The following is an 18898-nucleotide window of genomic DNA, read 5'->3' on the forward strand; positions in this document are numbered from 1 at the left end:
TAAAAGAAAGGGTCGAGGAAAGGTACTCCAAAGGTCACACAGGTGATAAACATCATGCTTAGAATTTGAATTCAGGGGATATATCAGAAGGAACAACATCTATGTGAAATTCAAATTGTGGCTATCAGTGAAAGTCACTCAGTCATGTCCAATTCTTTGAGACCCCACGGACTATATAGTCCATGGAATTCTCCAGACCAGAATACTACAGTGGGTGGCTGTTCCCTTCTCCAGGGTATCATCTCAACACAGGGATCAAACCCAGGTCTCTCGAATTGCAGGCAGATTCTTCACCATGTAAGCCACCAGGGAAGCCCAAATGTGGCTAGCTTATTGAAATATAGCTTTTGATATATGCTAAAGTGGAGAGTGAAAAAGTTGGCTTAAAGCTCAACATTCAGAAAACAAAGATCATAGCATCTGGTCCCATCACTTCATGGGAAATAGATGGGGAAACAGTGGAAACAATGTCAGACTTTATTTTTCTGGGCTCCAAAATCAATGCAGATGGTGACTGCAGCCACGAAATTAAAAGACGCTTACTCCTTGGAAGGAAAGTTATGACCAACCTAGATAGCATATTGAAAAGCAGAGGCATTACTTTGCCTAAAAAGGTTCATCTAGTCAAGGCTATGGTTTTTCCTGTGGTCATGTATGGATGTGAGAGTTGGACTGTGAAGAAGGCTGAGCACTGAAGAATTGATGCTTTTGAACTGTGGTGTTGGAGAAGACTCTTGAGAGTTCCTTGGACTGCAAGGAGATCCAACCAGTCCATTCTGAAGGAGATCAGCCCTGGGATTTCTTTGGAAGGAATGATGCTAAATCTGAAACTCCAATACTTTGTCTGCCTCATGCGAAGAGTTGACTCATTGGAAAAGACTCTGATGCTGGGAGGGATTGGGGGCAAGAGGAGAAGGGGACGACAGAGGATGAAATGGCTGGATGGCATCACTGACTCGATGGACATGAGTCTGGGTGAACTCCAGGAGTTGGTGATGGACAGGGAGGCCTGGCGTGCTGCGATTCATGGGGTCGCAAAGAGTCGGACATGACTGAGCAACTGATCTGATCTGATCTGATCTGATCTGAATGACTGCAGATTGTGATTGCAGCCATTAAATTAAAAGACGCTTACTCCTTAGAAGGAAAGTTATGACCAACCTATCAGCATATTAAAAAGCAGAGACATTACTTTGTCAACAAAGGTCCGTCTAGTCAACACTATGGTTTTTCCAGTGGTTATGTATGGGTGTGAGAGTTGGACTGTGAAGAAAGCTGAGTGCCGAAGAATTGATGCTTTTGAACTGTGGTGTTGGAGAAGACTCTTGAGAGTCCCTTGGACTGCAAGGAGATCCAACCAGTCCTTTCTAAAGGAGATCAGTCCTGGGTGTTCTTTGGAAAGACTGATGCTAAAGCTGAAACTTCAATAGTTTGGCCATCTCATATGTAGAGTGGACTCAATGGAAAAGACCTTGATGCTGGGAGGGATTGGGGGCAGGAGGAGAAGGGGACGACAGAGGATGAGATGGCTGGATGGCATCACTGACTCGATGGACGTGAGTCTCAGTGAACTCTGGGAGTTGGTGATGGACAGGGAGGCCTGGCGTGCTGTGATTCATGGGGTCACAAAGAGTCGGACACGACTGAGTGATTGAATTGAATTGAACTGAATGATGCCCTGGATCTCAATAGTTTTATAAATGCAGTTTGGTGCTGAATTTTGAATTCCTGGAAATTTTCAGTTTTGCATTTAATGTTTCTAATCAAAGTTCATATCATTTAATTTGTGAGGTTCTTCTCTTAAAGTTTAAAGTTTTATTATTAAAAGTTTTACAAAGTTGTAAAACTTTATACAATAGGGCATCCAGTCATACAGTGAAATTCTTTTTAAATAAAGTATGTGGTAAGTCTAAACTTCAATAATTTTGTGTCTTTTAAAATATACTTTTTATTTCTCCTCTTCTGAGAAAATGATAGTAGTTCATTGTCTTGGATGCCTAAGAGCATTCATATTTAAAATGCTAAAGTTAAAAATTTGCATTATAATGAAACTGGTAACTGTCCAATGTCTTATTCTAAACCACTGGGTTCAAACATTCTACCTTCAGGGGCAAGAAGTCAAAGTTTCTACCTAAGATAAAGAGTTGAAAAAAATCATAAAATGTAAATGTCTTTTATTATAATTTTTAAATAGGTCTATCTCATATTTTCTTATTACTACATTGTCTTCATCAATGTAAGCCTGTGACATAAATTTTAATACATGATTTATGGTTACAAATTCATTTTTTCATTCTCATTTATTATGGGGTGTCACATTTTATCATGCCTGCATTTAATCATCTCCTGTCTGCATATTAATGGTTACAAATATGATACCTTGTGTAGACTCAAGAAGCCAGGAGTTTAGCTGTCTCAGAGTGTAACGGTTGAGTGCCTTGAAAAGTAGGGTTGGAGAAAAAAAACTTTAGATGTCTTTGTACATGCATATGCATTACAGAATAACTCATGTAGTGGAAAAGAGGGTTTTCTACTGTGTAGAGTCAATTTGTGTAAATCGATTTTTCATAAGCCCTCATAATTTGTACATCCAAAACTGTGTGGAACATATAATAAACCTTATGTCAAAATCAGGTGAGATCATAAACAAGACATTGCCCAGTTTTAGTGTCAAGTTTAGACCAAGAGGAAATATTCCAATCCCCTTTGGTACATTCACTTATATTGACACATTTCATGTATCATTGGCTCAAATGTATAAATGAAAAGGCATATTTTTAGGAAGTTAGCATTTATCTGAACTTGATGAGATAAGGTTTTGAGAGCTGAAGAGGGAATTTTCAATTACAGACAAGTAGAGAAACTGTTGCTACTAAAGTATTGGTGCTTGACAAAAAGCACATGCTCAATATACATTTTATTAATGAATAAGTATTTCATTTTCTCTTGGTAACAAATAGAACATGGGAGACATATCTGGCTTTAATGCAAACTGAATTGCAATACCATCCATGGAAAGAGTACAGTGGGTTAGGTGTGGAGAGGGGAAAGTGCTGAGTTTTATCCACAAACTATATGAAAAGGGGAAACAAATCATGGGCAGAGCAACAACTGCAAAGAACAAAACTAAATCAAGATCAATGAAGAGCCAAAAATGCATGTGAAAGAAATTACAACAAGTTTGGGAGAAGAGGTAATTTGGGAAGTAAAATGCAAAGTCTTCGAATAATCATGAAAAAAAACTAAGTGTGTGATCAGTGACAGAGTGTGTGCTGCTGACTATGCAAATTGAGGTTAAGTTTGAGGACTTCAAGAACCCATGAGGAAGGAGGGACTGTATTAATTAAGAGGAATTGCATGCATGATTGGTATTCCAGTAGAAAAATAGAAATAGGAGAAGTTGTCATTCTTGGCCTATGGGATGACTACATGGGAAGAGTCTCCTAACACACACAGAGACACTCACAAACAAATTGGAAGATATAAATCATTGAAGACATACTAAAGGATAGAAATGAAAAGAAAAGAGAAGGTGGTTTGTCATGAATATTAGTGTGGCCATGTTTAAGACCAAGAATAAAGGCATATTAACCCGTTTTCAAAATGGATGTTGGTCTGGAAATAAACTAGACAGCCCCCCCCCCCACCCCCCGCCAAATCTATTAGCTTAGTTTCTAATGTAACTCTTATTTGTGAAAGAGAAAAACTTCTCGACAGTAATTTTAAACAAAACTAATGATTAGCCCAGACCCCAAAACTGGTGGTCTGATATTCCAACTCTGTAAATGGCAACTTCTAGAGTGTCCCAGAAAAAATTTCTCTCTCTCTCCAGAAATTCATGTCAAAGTCCTGAATATTTCAATCTTTCAATTACATCCTGATTCTAAGCAGTCACACAACCACCACTTGGATCCTTGGGTGAGAGCTCACCAGTCTCATCTCTCACCCTGATCATTGCAATGACCTCTTAACTAATGTTCTTTTTTTGTTCCAAATGTATCCCCTGCAATTTATTTTTAACAAGGTATGCAAAGTAATTCTTTTAAATTTTCCTTCAGAATATACCACTCTATTTGTAAAATCTCTCCAATGTTTTCCCATATTCCACAGCCCCAAGCCTTAAAATGGCCTCAGGCCACATGTCCTAGCCCCTCGCAGCTTCTTAAACCTGATTTCTTACTAATCGTCCTTTAGCTTAATTCCACCCTGTCTGCCTGGTCAACTTTCCAGTTATTTAATAGGAAAAGTCTGCTTCCATGTCCTGAACTTGAGGACATTGTTCCATGTGCCTGGACAGCAGCTCTCCAGATATCTGCATAGCTCTCTGTCATCTTAGAGACTTCATCCCAAATATCATCTTATTAAAGATGAATTTTCAAAAGATGGGCTCCCCTGGTGGTTCAAACAGTAAAGAATCTGCCTGCAATACAAGAGACCCAGGTTTGATCCCAAGGTTGGGAAGATCCCCTGGAGAAAGAAATGGCTACCCACTCCAGGATTCTTGCCTGGAGAATTCCATGGATAGAGTGGACAGAGGAGCCTGGCAGGCTACAGATCATAAGGTTGTAAAGAGTTGGACATGACTGAGTCACTAACACTTTTTTTTTTTTCCTCAATATTTAGGGGATGGGACTTGAAGTTCTGCATGTCTAACACTTAGATGACATTATTGCCAATGCAACAGACCACACTTGGTAGCACAGCTTTAGGCCACCCCTGTCATTGAGAATTCAAGAGTCACATTACACATTAGCATTTCTGCCTGTTGTTCATGTTAACTTTCTCTTTTCAAAATATTTATTTATAGAAAGGGAAAGTGTTAGTTGCTCAGTTGTGTCCAACTCTTTGCAATCCCAAGGACAGCAGTCTGCTCGGCTCATCTGTCCATGGGATTCTCCAGGTCAGAATACTTATTTATATGTTTGGCTGTATCAAGTCTGAGCTATGGCATGTGGGATCCTCATTGAGTCCTGTGAGATCTACTGTTTTCATGCAAGGGCTCAGTAGTTGTGATGCCCGGGCTTAGTTGCTCCACGGCCTGTGGGATCTTAGTTCTCTGACCAGGGATGGAACCCAATCCCCTGCATTTCAAGGCAGATTCTTAACCACTGGAACACCAATTTTGCAAGGTCTTCCAGTGACGCAGAGGCAATCTTTGAGAAAGAGCAGCCTAACAGATGGGTTCCCTAGGTGGCACCAGTGGTAATGCAGTAGTGCTTATGCAGGAGACATAAGAGACCCAGGTTCAATCCCTGGGTCTGGAAGAACTCCTGGAGGGAAGGCATGGAAATGCACTCCAGTATTCTTGCCTGGAGAATCCCCATGGACAGAGGAGCCTGGAGGGCTAAAGTCTGTCACAAAGAGTCACAAAGACTTGGACATTACTGAAACAACTGAGCACACACACATACACACAGCCTAACAAATATAAAAACAATCAATCAATCTACAGGAATTTACAAAGGTCTGATTCTCTGAGCATGGGGTGTTCAATGACTGGACATTGATCCAAGCACACACATATGCCAGATTCCCTTTGCCCCATGTACCACATCAACTCTGATCCCTCGAAGTAGTGAAAACCAAGACTTGGATTACTGCTGTTGACAAGCCCTACACACAAAATCACAAAACAAAGAGGCCGAGAACACCTCAAAGTGTCTACGTCTTTGCTAGCACAAAGAAAAAGGACCAAACCAAAAACGGCAGTCAGCACATAACAACTGTCTGAATCATTTCAACTCTTTTTCTGAGGGAAAAAAAAATTAAAAACACCATTTTCTTGAAGGCTTTAACAACAACAAAAGCTTGCAGGAGACTTTTAAAATACTGCTGTGTTTCATCAAGGCTTTTTGACTGCTGCAGAGGATAGGCTTACTTTTTTTATTATTGATTATTTTGGGTATGTGTATAAGTATGTATTTTAAAAACACAAAAAGCATAAGAGGGGAGGTAATTAGGCACTATAATAACAAAACAGCTTTTGAATTGAGTTGGCTCACAATGGGATTAAATATAATTTGTAAGATAGAATGATTACATTGTTTTAAATGAATTGATCATCATGGCCTGAACTCTGTGGCCTTTGGCTTTTCCCTTAGTAAATGGAATAGTTAACAATTTCTCAAGGTTCCCCTTGAAAGCTCAATGCCTTGGCTATAGGATGTGATTTTTTTTTTTTTTCTCATAAGACTAAATTCATCTCTATTTCCAGAAAGGCATTTTCTCTGAAAAGAGGTAACACTAGATCCTCTCACCACAAAATACTCAATTCTAATGCTAAAATACTAAATATTCCTTTCAATATAGAAATATTCAAATAATAAAATATTCCATTGAATATAAAAAAATTCTAGCCCAGTGCCAGAAATCTACACACACACACAAATATATGTATATGTGTATGTGTGTGTGTGTGTATATATATATATATATATATATATATATATATATAACAGTAGCTTAAAACACTATCCTTTCTTTCAACTCACTTCTCTGCTAGAATCTTGATAGGGACAGCAAATCAGGTGAGGGTCAGTTGATCTGGTGGAAGGAAGTTTGGCTGTAGGCTGCCTCATCTTTCTGGAACTATGGTCTACGTGGGCATATGTTCTCTTGTGGTGATGGCAGAGGTATAAGAGGACAAGAGAGGGGCTTCCCTGGTGGTCCAATGGTTAAGAATCTCCCACACAATGCAGGGAACACAGGTTCAATTCCTGGTCCAGGAAGATCCCACGTGCCACAGGGCAACTAAGCTGTGCACCATAGCTACTGAGCCCATGTGCCAAAGAGTCTGTGATCTGCAAGAAAGGAAAGTCACTGCAATAAGAAGCCTATGTGCTGCAACTAGAGAGTAACCCCTGCTCCCTGCAAATAAAGAAAGCCCATGTGCAGCAATAAAGACCCAGCCGTCAGAAATAAATAAATAAGAGGACAAGAGATACAGCAAAAGTCTCTGCTGCAATATCTAATAAGATCAGTTTCCTGGTCTGAAGAACACTTAGTCCTGAAATTTATTGAAGGGTGACAGATTTGCTTATAGAGGTACGGCATACCACCAGGACATCATTTTAGTTTCTTCCCATTCATAAACGAAGATGATGATGACATCACCAGAGCATTGTTTTGGGAGTCACCTGCAAAAATGCCTCAGAAAATGTTTAATAAACCATTAATTACAACATGACTGGTATTTTAGAGTCATCTCCCTATTACTTTACTGACAATTTTGCATTAGGTTCAGTTCAGTTCAGTTCAGTCGCTCAGTCGTGTCTGACTCTTTGCAACCCCATAAACCAAAGCACACCAGGCCTCCCTGTCCATCACCAACTCCCGGAGTTCACTGAGACTCACGTCCATTGAGTCAGTGATGCCATCCAGCCGTCTCATCCTCTGTCGTCCCCTTCTCCTCCTGCCCCCAATCCCTCCCAGCATCAGAGTCTTTTCCCATGAGTCAACTCTTCGCATGAGGTGGCCAAAGTACTGGAGTTTCAGCTTTAGCATCATTCCTTCCAAAGAAATCCCAGGGCTGATCTCCTTCAGAATGGACTGGTTGGATCTCCTTGCAGTCCGAGAGACTGTCAAGAGTCTTCTCCAACACCACAGTTCAAAAGCATCAATTCTTCAGTGCTCAGCCTTCTCCACAGTCCAACTCTCACATCCATACATGACCACAGGAAAAACCATAGCCTTAACTAGATGGACCTTTGTTTAGAATGTAATAAACAAGAAACTTCAGTTTAATCATCTTACTATCTCTCAATTGCTACTTATGCATCGTATACATGAAATAAAATATTTGAATTCAAATAAACACATATTTGGATTCTGCCTACATCATTTACTAGGCATGAGATCACAGTCAATTACTAGCAATGAGCCTTGAAGAACCTTTCTTACAAAACTGGCAAAATAATGTCTCTCTCACGATTATCTTAAATAGTAATAGAAGCAATGTTTTATTTGTAAAGCACTTAGCAATGCATCTGGCACATTAAGATACATAAAAACTCCAGTTCTTTTCACCTCCTATTTAAAAATTTTATAACCAAAGAAAATATTTGTTCCATGTGTGTTTTGAGGTCATAACTACAGTCATATCATCTCTGCATGTTAAATGGTAAATACTTTGAGTGAGTCTATGCTATAATATTCATTTGTTACCAGACCAGGAAAGTGCTAAAATTCAATAGATTTTTGTAATGTGTTTTCTCTTCCAGGTGTGTATCAGAAATCTAATGAAATCTGTTTGTCTTCTGAAACCTGCTTCATCAGCGGGAATGACTGACAAATTTTTCAAGATGGGTAGGAAGAGCTGCTCATATGGTGATCAGGGACAAATGCAAGCCCATAAAATAAAATAACATCCTGATTCTACTAGATGTAATATTATGACATGAAATGTTTAATCGGTTGCATTTTAACAGAGATTCATGTTGAATTGCACTCTGGACAATCCCAAGATTTTGAGGACCATATGCTAAACTCCTCAAGGTGTAGTGAGAAGGGCTCATATGCTTGTTAAGGACATGCCAGGCCATCAACACATATGCATTGGATGGTTTCATAAAACACATGTTCTCAGGGGGCAGATTATCTGCAGAAAGTCATAATCTGAATGAGAAATTTGTATCCTCTCTTGTACAATTGGAAAGATTAGAGTTTTGCATTAAATTCAGCAAGGCCTCAAACTGCTTATTCTTGAGCTATACAGTTTTTCAGGCTTCTCTAGAATTCTTTAGAAAGATCATCACCTTTGTTTCTTCCATATTTTGTCCTTTGTTGGGTTGGATGGGAAGTGCAGCAGGAGGTAACTGCCTCTATTTATGCAGAGATCATCACCACCATCAACAATTTCAAGTCATTATTTACTTCCTTTAAGTCACTTGGTCTGATAATGATTTTATGTGCATCAGTTCAGTTCAGTTCAGCTGAGTTGCTCAGTCGTGTCCGACTCTTTGCAACCCCATGAATCACAGCACTCCAGGCCTCCCTGTCCATCACCAACTCCCGGAGTTCACTCAAACTCATGTCCATCGAGTCGGTGATGCCATCCAGCCATCTCATCCTCTGTCGTCCCCTTTTCCTCTGGCCCCCAATCCCTCCCAGCATCAGAGTCTTTTCCAATGAGTCAACTCTTCACATGAGGTGGCCAAAGTACTGGAGTTTCAGCTTTAGCATCATTCCTTCCAAAGAAGTCCCAGGGCTGATCTCCTTCAGAATGGACTGGTTGGATCTCCTTGCAGTCCAAGGGACTCTCAAGAGTCTTCTCCAACACCACAGTTCAAAACCATCAATTCTTCGGTGCTCAGCCTTCTTCACAGTCTAACTCTCACATCCATACATGACCACTGGAAAAACCATAGCTGGACTAGACGGACCTTTGTTGGCAAAGTAATGCCTCTGCTTTTCAATATGCTATCTAGGTTGGTCATAACTTTCCTTCCAAGGAGTAAGCATCTTTTAATTTCATGGCTGCAGTCACCATCTGCATTGATTTTGGAACCCCCCAAAATAAAGTCTGACACTGTTTCCACTGCTTCCCCATCTATTTCCCATGGATGGGACCAGATGCCATGATCTTTGTTTTCTGAATGTTGAGCTTTAAGCCAACTTTTTCACTCTCCTCTTTCACTCTCATCAAGAGGCTTTTTAGTTCCTCTTCACTTTCTGCCATAAGGGTGGTGTCATCTGCATGTCTGAGGTTATTGATATTTCTCCCAGCAATGTTGATTCCAGCTTGTGCTTCTTCCAGCCCAGCATTACTCATGATGTACTCTGCATAAGAGTTAAATAGCAGGGTGACAGTATACAGCCTTGACATACTCCTTTTCCTATTTGGAACCAGTCTGTTTTTCCATGTCCAGTTCTAACTGTTGCTTCTTGACCTGCATACAGGTTTCTCAAGAGGCAGGTCAGGTGGTCTGGTATCCCCATCTCTTGAAGAATTTTCCACAGTTATTTTGATCCACACAGTCAAAGGCTTTAGCTTAGTCAATAAAGCATGATGGTATTTAATCCCAGAATTTTATGTGCATGATGGTATTTAATCCCAGAATACCAATATGATATATGTATTTTAAATATTTATTTATTTGGCTGCATTGAGCCTTAGTTGCATCATGTGTGGCCTTCACTGCATTATGCAGGATCTTTCTTTGCAGCACACGAACTTTATAGTTATGGCACAGGAGCTTAGTTTTTCTGCAGCATGTGGGATCTTGGTTCCCCGACTAGGGATCGAACTGGCATCCGCTGCATTCCAAGGCAGATTCTTAATCACTGGACCACCAGGGAAGTCCCCCCACTGTAAGATTTTTAAAGTACATTTTACAGATCAGGAGACTAATGCTTAGAGAAATCAAGCAACTTCCTCCAGGTCATACTGCTTATTGATGACTAAACCTGGCTTTTGATCCTGCCTCTTTACAAATAGGTTCTTGCCTATTTTCCATATGAATAAGTGAAGAGGCTAGACAGTTTGAAGAATTTTATGAAAAATATGATGAAATCTGAACAAGTATATATCATCATTCTGTACCAAGACTAGCTCTTACAGACATTTGAAAAATAAAATTATATTTATTTCTTATGTAAATAAAAGCCAGGATTTAAGTGGCAGCTCCATGGTCCTGAGTGTTCATGAATATCTCAGCTCTCTATCCCTCCTGTATGCCTATTAACCACAAAATCCAAGATAGCTTCCAGCACTCCAGTGATAGTTTTCTGAACTCCAGCCACCAATCCATATGTCAGGTGGCAGAGTAGAGAAAAAAAGGAAAGAAAAACATATCATCTTCTTTTTGGGTAACATCATAAAACCTTCGGGGAGATCTCTGTTGGAGGCACATGGCCTCATTTAGCCTCAGAAACATTGGAAAATTTGGCTTATTATGTAGGCAGTGAAGTGACCAGTTGAAAAGTATGATTCTGAAACTAATGATGAATGGGAGAATGGATATTAGAAACCAGTAGCACTAATAACTTCCCAGGTGGCACAGTGATAAAAAAATCCACCTGCCAGTGAAGGAGATGCAAGAGATGCAGGTTTGAGCCTTTGGTCGGGAAGATCCCCTGCAGTACAAAATGGCAACCTGCTCCAATATTCTTGCCTGGAGAATCCCATGGACAGAGAAGCTTAGTGGGCTACAGTCCATGGGATCTCAGAGGGGTCAGACATGACTGAGTACACCTACAAAGGGATACATGTACGGCAGCACTAAATACCACAAAATCTAAAGCAAATACTCAAAAAAAAAAAAAAAAAAAAAAACAATCATATAACACTCTTTTTTGTTCGTTTTGTTTGTATGGCCATATAGCATGCAGGATCTCAGTTTCCCTGCTGCTGCTGCTACCGCTAAGTCACCTCAGTCATGTACAACTCTGTGCGACCCCTTAGACGGCAGCCCACCAGGCTCCCCCGTCCCTGGGATTCTCCACGCAAGAACACTGGAGTGGGTTGCCATTTCCTTCTCCAATGCATGAAAGTGAAAAGTCAAAGTGAAGTCGCTCAGTCGTGTCTGACTCTTAGCGACCCCATAGACTGCAGCCCACCAGGCTCCTCCGTCCATGGGATTTTCCAGGCAAGAGTACTGGAGTGGGGTGCCATTGCCTTCTCCGTCAGTTCCCCTACCACGGATCAAATTCCTGTCCCTTTCAATGGAGGCATGGAGTCTCAACCACTGGACCACGAGGGAAGTCCTAACAATATTTTCATTAAAAAAATAATTTAGAAGATATTAATGACTGTTTTATGGTAAAATATGAATGACCAGTTTATTAAAAAATATTTCCATAAGATTTCAGTACTAATATTTGTACTCTTGCTTATAAAATTGCAGTGACAAATAGCACTGTTTTAATTGTTAGTAATAAGGAGTCGTGTCAATTCTACTAGATGAGTTATATACACATGCCAAATGAAGGCCAAATTACATCAGAACACACTATAAAAACAATGGTTTTATGATAATTTGAATAGAGAAAAATGATCACAGTTTTGATCCCCCAGGGTACATGGCAGAATTGACATTTCAATTGCAAAAGAACCTGGGCCACAGTAGCAATCTCATGGCAAGTAGGTACTTTATTTTGGCCAAACAATATCACTTTTCAAGAAAAAAATCATGCTTGTTAATGTGAATTTTATTAATGTGTAGGTTATTTTGGTATTTAATTATAAATTTGTGGTTATATAGCTGTTTATTAGCTATAAGCCTATGAATTTTATTAACTAGTTTTGTGTTTATTGTGTAAATAATTTTATGCTAAAATTAATTTAAATCAACATGGGTTCTTTTTCCTTCTTCCTTTTAAACAAGTTCATTTGCATATTATTCAAATTTTGGAAACACAGACAAGTAAAAAGTGCCTGGTAAACGTAAATAATCACTTGAAATGGTAAAGTCGAATTTACTTCCCAATTGCCTCAAAAAGAAACCCGTTCACTTCCCGCTATGCTGTAGGATCTCCAACCTGAGATTAATTGACACTTTTCTCTCTAATTCCCTCTTCTCAGCATCCGTCATTTCCTTCTGTGTCTCCTGTGTGCTTGTGTCATTGATCAGGAAAAGCTTAATACCAGTGTTCTTGACTGCTCATTTTGAACTCTTGTAAAATGCAGAAGCTGTGGGGGCCCATTTGGGTACTTCATGGAAGAGTGATTGATGGGCTGACTGACTGCCCTGGTGAATAAAAACACTGAGTGGGAGTGGAAATGCCTATGTGAGCTTTCCCTTCCCCTCTTGCTTCATTTCCTGTTTCTTTAGTAGTCCTTAACACTAAGTACTGGTATTATGGGCTCCCCAGCTGACACAGTGGTAAAGAATCCGCTTGCCAATGCAGGAGATGCTGGTTCGATCCCTGGGTTGGGAAGATCTTCTGGAGAAGAAAATGGCAACCCACTCCAGTATTTTTGCCTGGAGAATTTCACTGGCAGAGGAACCTGGAGGGCTATAGTCTGTGGGGTCACAGAGTCAGACACGACTGAGTGACTAACACTTTCACTTTGTATTTGAAGTCATCATTTTTCTTTATGGTGAGGAAAAGCAGTTCGAGAGAATGAAAATGGATGTGAGAGACCATCTAGGAAGTCCAAGTCAGAGATGTCCAGAACTTAAAATGGACAGAGCAGATGGAGTAGACAGACAAAGGGATCAACACTGAGGAAGAGGGATATTTCATGCTAGGAATGAAATATGACATATGAAAGTATGCCACTGGATGATTTCAGTGACACTTGTGTTGAACAGAGCAAAAATTTTACTGCAGTCGATAAACTACCTTAGAAGGAAGCAGAAAGATAAGCTAATAAAGCCCCAGACCTACAAATTATAAAGAGACAGGAGATAGCGGAACAGATAGATAATCTGCCTTAGAGAAGTGATAATAATACCCACACTTTTTCTCACTGGTCCACAGTAAAAAGATGTTCATACCTTCTCACAGTAGGTAAATTCCTTAAAGTTTCCTTCTGTTTTAGAGCCACAGTATGTGATATAATGGATCCTCAAATTTATAAATATGAAGTCTTCTCCTGACATTTTTGTCCTCCTTTGGCCATTAACCTAGGGGAAATCTCAATTCATAGTACTGCACAGGTAACTTACTGCACAGCTGCTAAATTATACTAGGGCTCACACACAATCCATCCTTAAAGTGTGAAACAGCATGCTTGTGAAACTCCTCTATGGATGTTAATAAGTTTTGTTTTCTGAACAAAAATTATGCTTATGCATTTATCCATCATGTTCATCAAAGTGCTTGCAGGTTCAAGAATTTTAAAGATTGTTCTTGTTAAGTCAGGTTTTATTTCATTAAGACACCTAACAGGCTACCTAAAAGCCAATCATTTTTGAAGCAGCACCCACGTTTAAACTAACATGAGGCGTGTTGAGAGCTACAAGATAAGATTCAAGGAGATAAAATCAATATTTCACCCAATAAAAATGGCACTTTGCTCTTGAGAGGAGAACTTGATCACTTTTCTCTTCCTTCTTGTCTCTTTGTTCTTGTCTTTCCTCCACACAGAGCCAGATTTATCTTTTTCAAATCAATCGAATCATGGTACCTCAGACTTGAAATCCTAGGACGGTTGTGTACTTCCTACAGAATGAAGTGCAAACATCTTAGCCTGGCAGTTAAAGGCTCTTCAAAATCTGATTCCAAGCTGAGCTTTCAGCTTTATCTCCTAACACTTCTCTCCATGCACACAATGCTTTCCTTCCATAATCTCTCATGTATTCGTCTGCAAAATATGCCAACATGTACCTCCTTGATTTTACATATGCTGTTCCTTCTGAGAGGGAGCAGAATCTGTGACCCCCCAAAGATGCCACTTTTGCATGTGGAGTATTCTGAACTGAAGGCAGTTAAGGCTCGGTGGATTAGAAAAACTTTTATCTCTCCCTCAACTATTTCAAATAATTTAGATAGGGGCCCTGGCTCAGAGAGAAAGCTGTCACCAGAGATAACTTTATTTGAAAAAAAAAAAACTTACTATGAAAAGACATTGGTTCCCTACCCCCACCCCACCCCTGCTTTTTTTTTTTTTCTTCTATTTATTTGTCTGTGCCAGGTCTTAGTTGTGGTACGTGGGATCCAGCATGCAGGATCTTTAGTTGATGCCTGCTCTTGTAGTTGTGGCAGGTGAGATGGTTATTTGCAACATGCAAACTCAGGTACAACATGTGGGTTCTAGTTCCCTGACCAGGGATCAAACTCGGGCCCCTGCCTTGGGAGTGCAGTCTTAGCCGCTGGACCACCAGGGAAGCCCTGCCAGAGATAACTTTTATCTGAATGACCTATGAATTACCAAATGTCCACTCTCCTTATTGTCCTGTGAATTGTCCTTCTCCCCTCTGAAACCTCAGCTCCCTACCCCATTCCTCAGCTCAAGATGGTATATAAGCCTTAACTGCCCCCCTTGCCCTTGGGGTCCATATTATTTATGGAACACTCATAAGTATATAATTTTGTCTTGTTAATCTGTCTTATGTCGGTTTAATTATATGACCAGCCCATAGAATCAAGAAAGTTAGAGGGGAAATTTTTCCTCTCATACTTCCATCTGGAATCCCCTCCATTTTCTTCTTTTCTGGAAAATACTTGCTACAACTTAAGATCTGTTTCAAATGGTACCTCCTCTGAAGAGGCTTCTTGTGTATCTACTCATTTTTTTTGCCCTCTTTCAACAAATCTTTTAAATATTTCTGTTTTCTCCATCACTGCATTTTGTGATGGTCTCTTTGCTTCTATGTCTCCTTAATGTGCTTCTGGTGGGTCACAGAATTTGAGCAAGCTACATCAGATACACACTAAGGTTCTTATGCTTTGTATGATTATTTTTTACATGGATATAGAATCTTAATGAAAGCAAAGCAGCTGCACAGAGCAAGAAATACATAGCATATTTCATTGCAGTTTTTATTGTCCCTCATATTGTTGTAGCCACGTGTTCCATGAAACAAACTCACTCAGAAGGACAATGTAGATAGTGGAATGCAGTTTATTACACCAGAGGGCCCAAGGCAGAGTCTCCTCTTAGCCAAGGACCCCGACCAGTTTTTGTGAAAACCTTATATACCCTAAGTGTACGTGCCCAAACCCACCTCCCCAAATTCCCTGAAACTAGTCTGAACAAAGGAAAAGAAAGATATAATCAACGTTAACCCATGATTCATATGCCTTAAGCCTAGGTAGTTCACAGTGGGCAAATATCAATAGGCCTGTGGTCATACCCCAACAAGCATAATAGAATTTATGATTCTATTCAGTTACACAGATAATTAGGGTATTCTTTTAGGCGACGGAGAGTCTAGGTAGAGCCCTTGGGCTCTTCCATCCGGGGGTCTGTTTTTCCAGTTGGTATGTTGTTTCCATAGATACAGGGCATCTAGCTCAAAGTCCACAGTCCAGCCCAAGATGGAGTCCTGTTTTCAAGATGGAGCCTGTTCTGTCTGTTTCCTCCTTCAATATCACCCAAAGCACAATAAACACTTGGGATTTAGAGAGAGAGGGACTTGTAAAATAACTCTCATAAGCATTCTCAGTATTCTCAACATTCAAACAAAGGGACTAAATAAATACAGGGGGCTTTTCTGGTGTTTGAACTGCATGCACTGTCACATAGGGAAAAGCAGAGAATTCTGGAAAGGACTGGACAGTAGAGATTCTTAGCAATGACTTTAAGACTTTAAGAGGTGAAAGATCTGGTTTGGAATGCCATGTCTCTCACATAGTAGCCTTTTGATTTGGCTACTATGTAAACTACTTTCTAACCTTGCAAAATAGGAATCAAAGTAACTATTTCATTGGGCAATAGGAGACCTTAAATACATCACAAAAAGTCATATTGTGAAAGGAATACTATACCCCAGAAAACAAGGAATGATATAATAATCTGTATAACAGTTTCTCATTTCTTGTGAACAGGTACTGAAACTAAAAAATATTCCTAATCTAATTCTGTTTTTTTTTTTTTTTTTTTTCCTAAGAAGCTTTGCAAAAACAATTCAACACCATTTCCAGACTGGCTAAATGGCAACAGGGAGAAATCAAGGGAAGCCATTTGGCTGAATTTTCACAAAGGTTTGCTGCATTTTGACTACCAGGTCTAAACTAGGACATAGTGAGTAAAGTGTGAAGTCGCTCAGTTGTGTCCGACTCTTTGTGACCCCATAGACTGTAGCTTATCAGGCTCCTCCATCCATGGGATTTTCCAGGCAAGTGTATGGAGTGGGTTGCTATTTCCTTCTCCAGAGGATCTTCCCAATCCAGGGATCAAACCCAGGTCTCCCACATTGTAGGCAGACGCTTTACCATCTGAGCCACCAGGGAAGTCCAAACTTCTGTAGCGTATACCTAAAACAAGACATTTAAAAGCTGAGAGTCGCATTCCTCCTTCAGAGAAGTCGTAAAGTAGCCCAGACTTCGAGAAAGTTATTCGAGAAAGTCTTATACCATTTTTAATTTGAAAATCTTGACACTATTCAACAACTCATTGATACATTGTCAAATGGTTAAATTTTGAATGGTTTGGATTATTATGGTAAGATCATTATGTTAGGAAAAGAGGAAGTGCTTTGGGTGTACAACTTATTCTGAATGTTTCCAAAATCCTACTGCTATTATTAATCTTTTTTTTTTAATTTTATTTTATTTTTAAACTTTACATAATTGTGTTAGTTTTGCCAAATATCAAAATGAATCCACCACAGGCATACATGTGTTCCCCATCCTGAACCCCCCTTCCTCCTCCCTCCCCATTCCATCCCTCTGGGTCATCCCAGTGCACCAGCTCCAAGCATCCAGTATCGTACAACGAACCTGGACTGGCAACTCGTTTCATACATGATATTTTACATGTTTCAATGACATTCTCCCAAATCTTCCCACCCTCTCCCTCTCCCACAGAGTCCATAAGACTGTTCTATACATCAGTGTCTCTTTTGCTGTCTCATACACAGGGTTATTGTTACCATCTTTCTAAATTCCATATATATGCGTTAGTATACTGTATTGGTGTTTTTCTTTCTGGCTTACTTCACTCTGTATAATAGGCTCCAGTTTCATCCACCTCATTAGAACTGATTCAAATGTATTCTTTTTAATGGCTGAGTAATACTCCATTGTGTATATGTACCACTGCTTTCTTATCCATTCATCTGCTGATGGACATCTAGGTTGCTTCCATGTCCTGGCTATTATAAACAGTGCTGCGATGAACATTGGGGTACACGTGTCTCTTTCCCTTCTGGTTTCCTCCGTGTGTATGCCCAGCAGTGGGATTGCTGGATCATAAGGCAGTTCTATTTCCAGTTTTTTGAGGAATCTCCACACTGTTCTCCATAGTGGCTGTACTAGTTTGCATTCCCACCAACAGTGTAAGAGGGTTCCCTTTTCTCCACACCCTCTCCAGCATTTATTACTTGTAGACTTTTAGATCGCAGCCATTCTGACTGGTGTGAAATGGTACCTCATAGTGGTTTTGATTTGCATTTCTCTGATAATGAGTGATGTTGAGCATCTTTTCATGTGTTTGTTAGCCATCTGTATGTCTTCTTTGGAGAAATGTCTATTTAGTTTAACAGCAGAATTCTTTTCATAGGAAATCTTACATAGGAACCTAATTTACATAACAGAAAAAACAGTACTTTCAAATAAATGAAACAAATGCCTCATTCTCACGGTTCTCTTCAGTTTCCTGATGCACCTCCTCTTGAATCCCATGCAGAGGACCCCCGAAGTCCATTCCCTGACCAAAGAGAACATCAGAAGACAGTTAGGAAACTTCCAGTGTGCTGAAAGAAGCATGGATTTCAGAGTCAAAGACATTAGGAATCTTGTCCTGCCAAGATCACACCTTAAGTGAGTATCTTTTTTCTCTCTCTGTTCAAATTTTCTTCCCTGTAAAATGCTGAATAGTGAGATAATTTTATGGAATTGTTATAATAAGTGAATAATCATAATACTAAAACCAGCCTCCAGTGAGTGTTTACTATGTGCAAGAATTGTTTTAAGTATTTTCTAAGCATCATGTGCCTTAATCCCTGTGGTTTATCTCTGAGGTTTATCACTGTTTGCCCTTCTCTACTTGTTTTACCGGGCCTTCCTTTTCTCACCATTCTTTAGAGAACATCCCAAGGTTAACACAGTGCTTGGTAAATTCAGGGTTCACACTAGAGCAGTCCATCTCCAGAGCACCCACTGCTAGTCATCAGCCTCCACACTTAAACTGAGTGGGGCATGTACAAAGCCTTGTATCTGGAATGTTCTCAGTAAGTAAAAATTCTCCCAATATCAGTTCATGCTGAATAAAATATGGCAATTATTTATAATTGTCATATCATGGTTATTATTGACAGAATACTAAAAAGGCACATATTTAAACATCCTA

The sequence above is a fragment of the Bubalus kerabau genome, chromosome 17, assembly GCF_029407905.1.
Source record: "Bubalus kerabau isolate K-KA32 ecotype Philippines breed swamp buffalo chromosome 17, PCC_UOA_SB_1v2, whole genome shotgun sequence".
NCBI classification, from domain to species: Eukaryota; Metazoa; Chordata; class Mammalia; order Artiodactyla; family Bovidae; genus Bubalus; species Bubalus kerabau.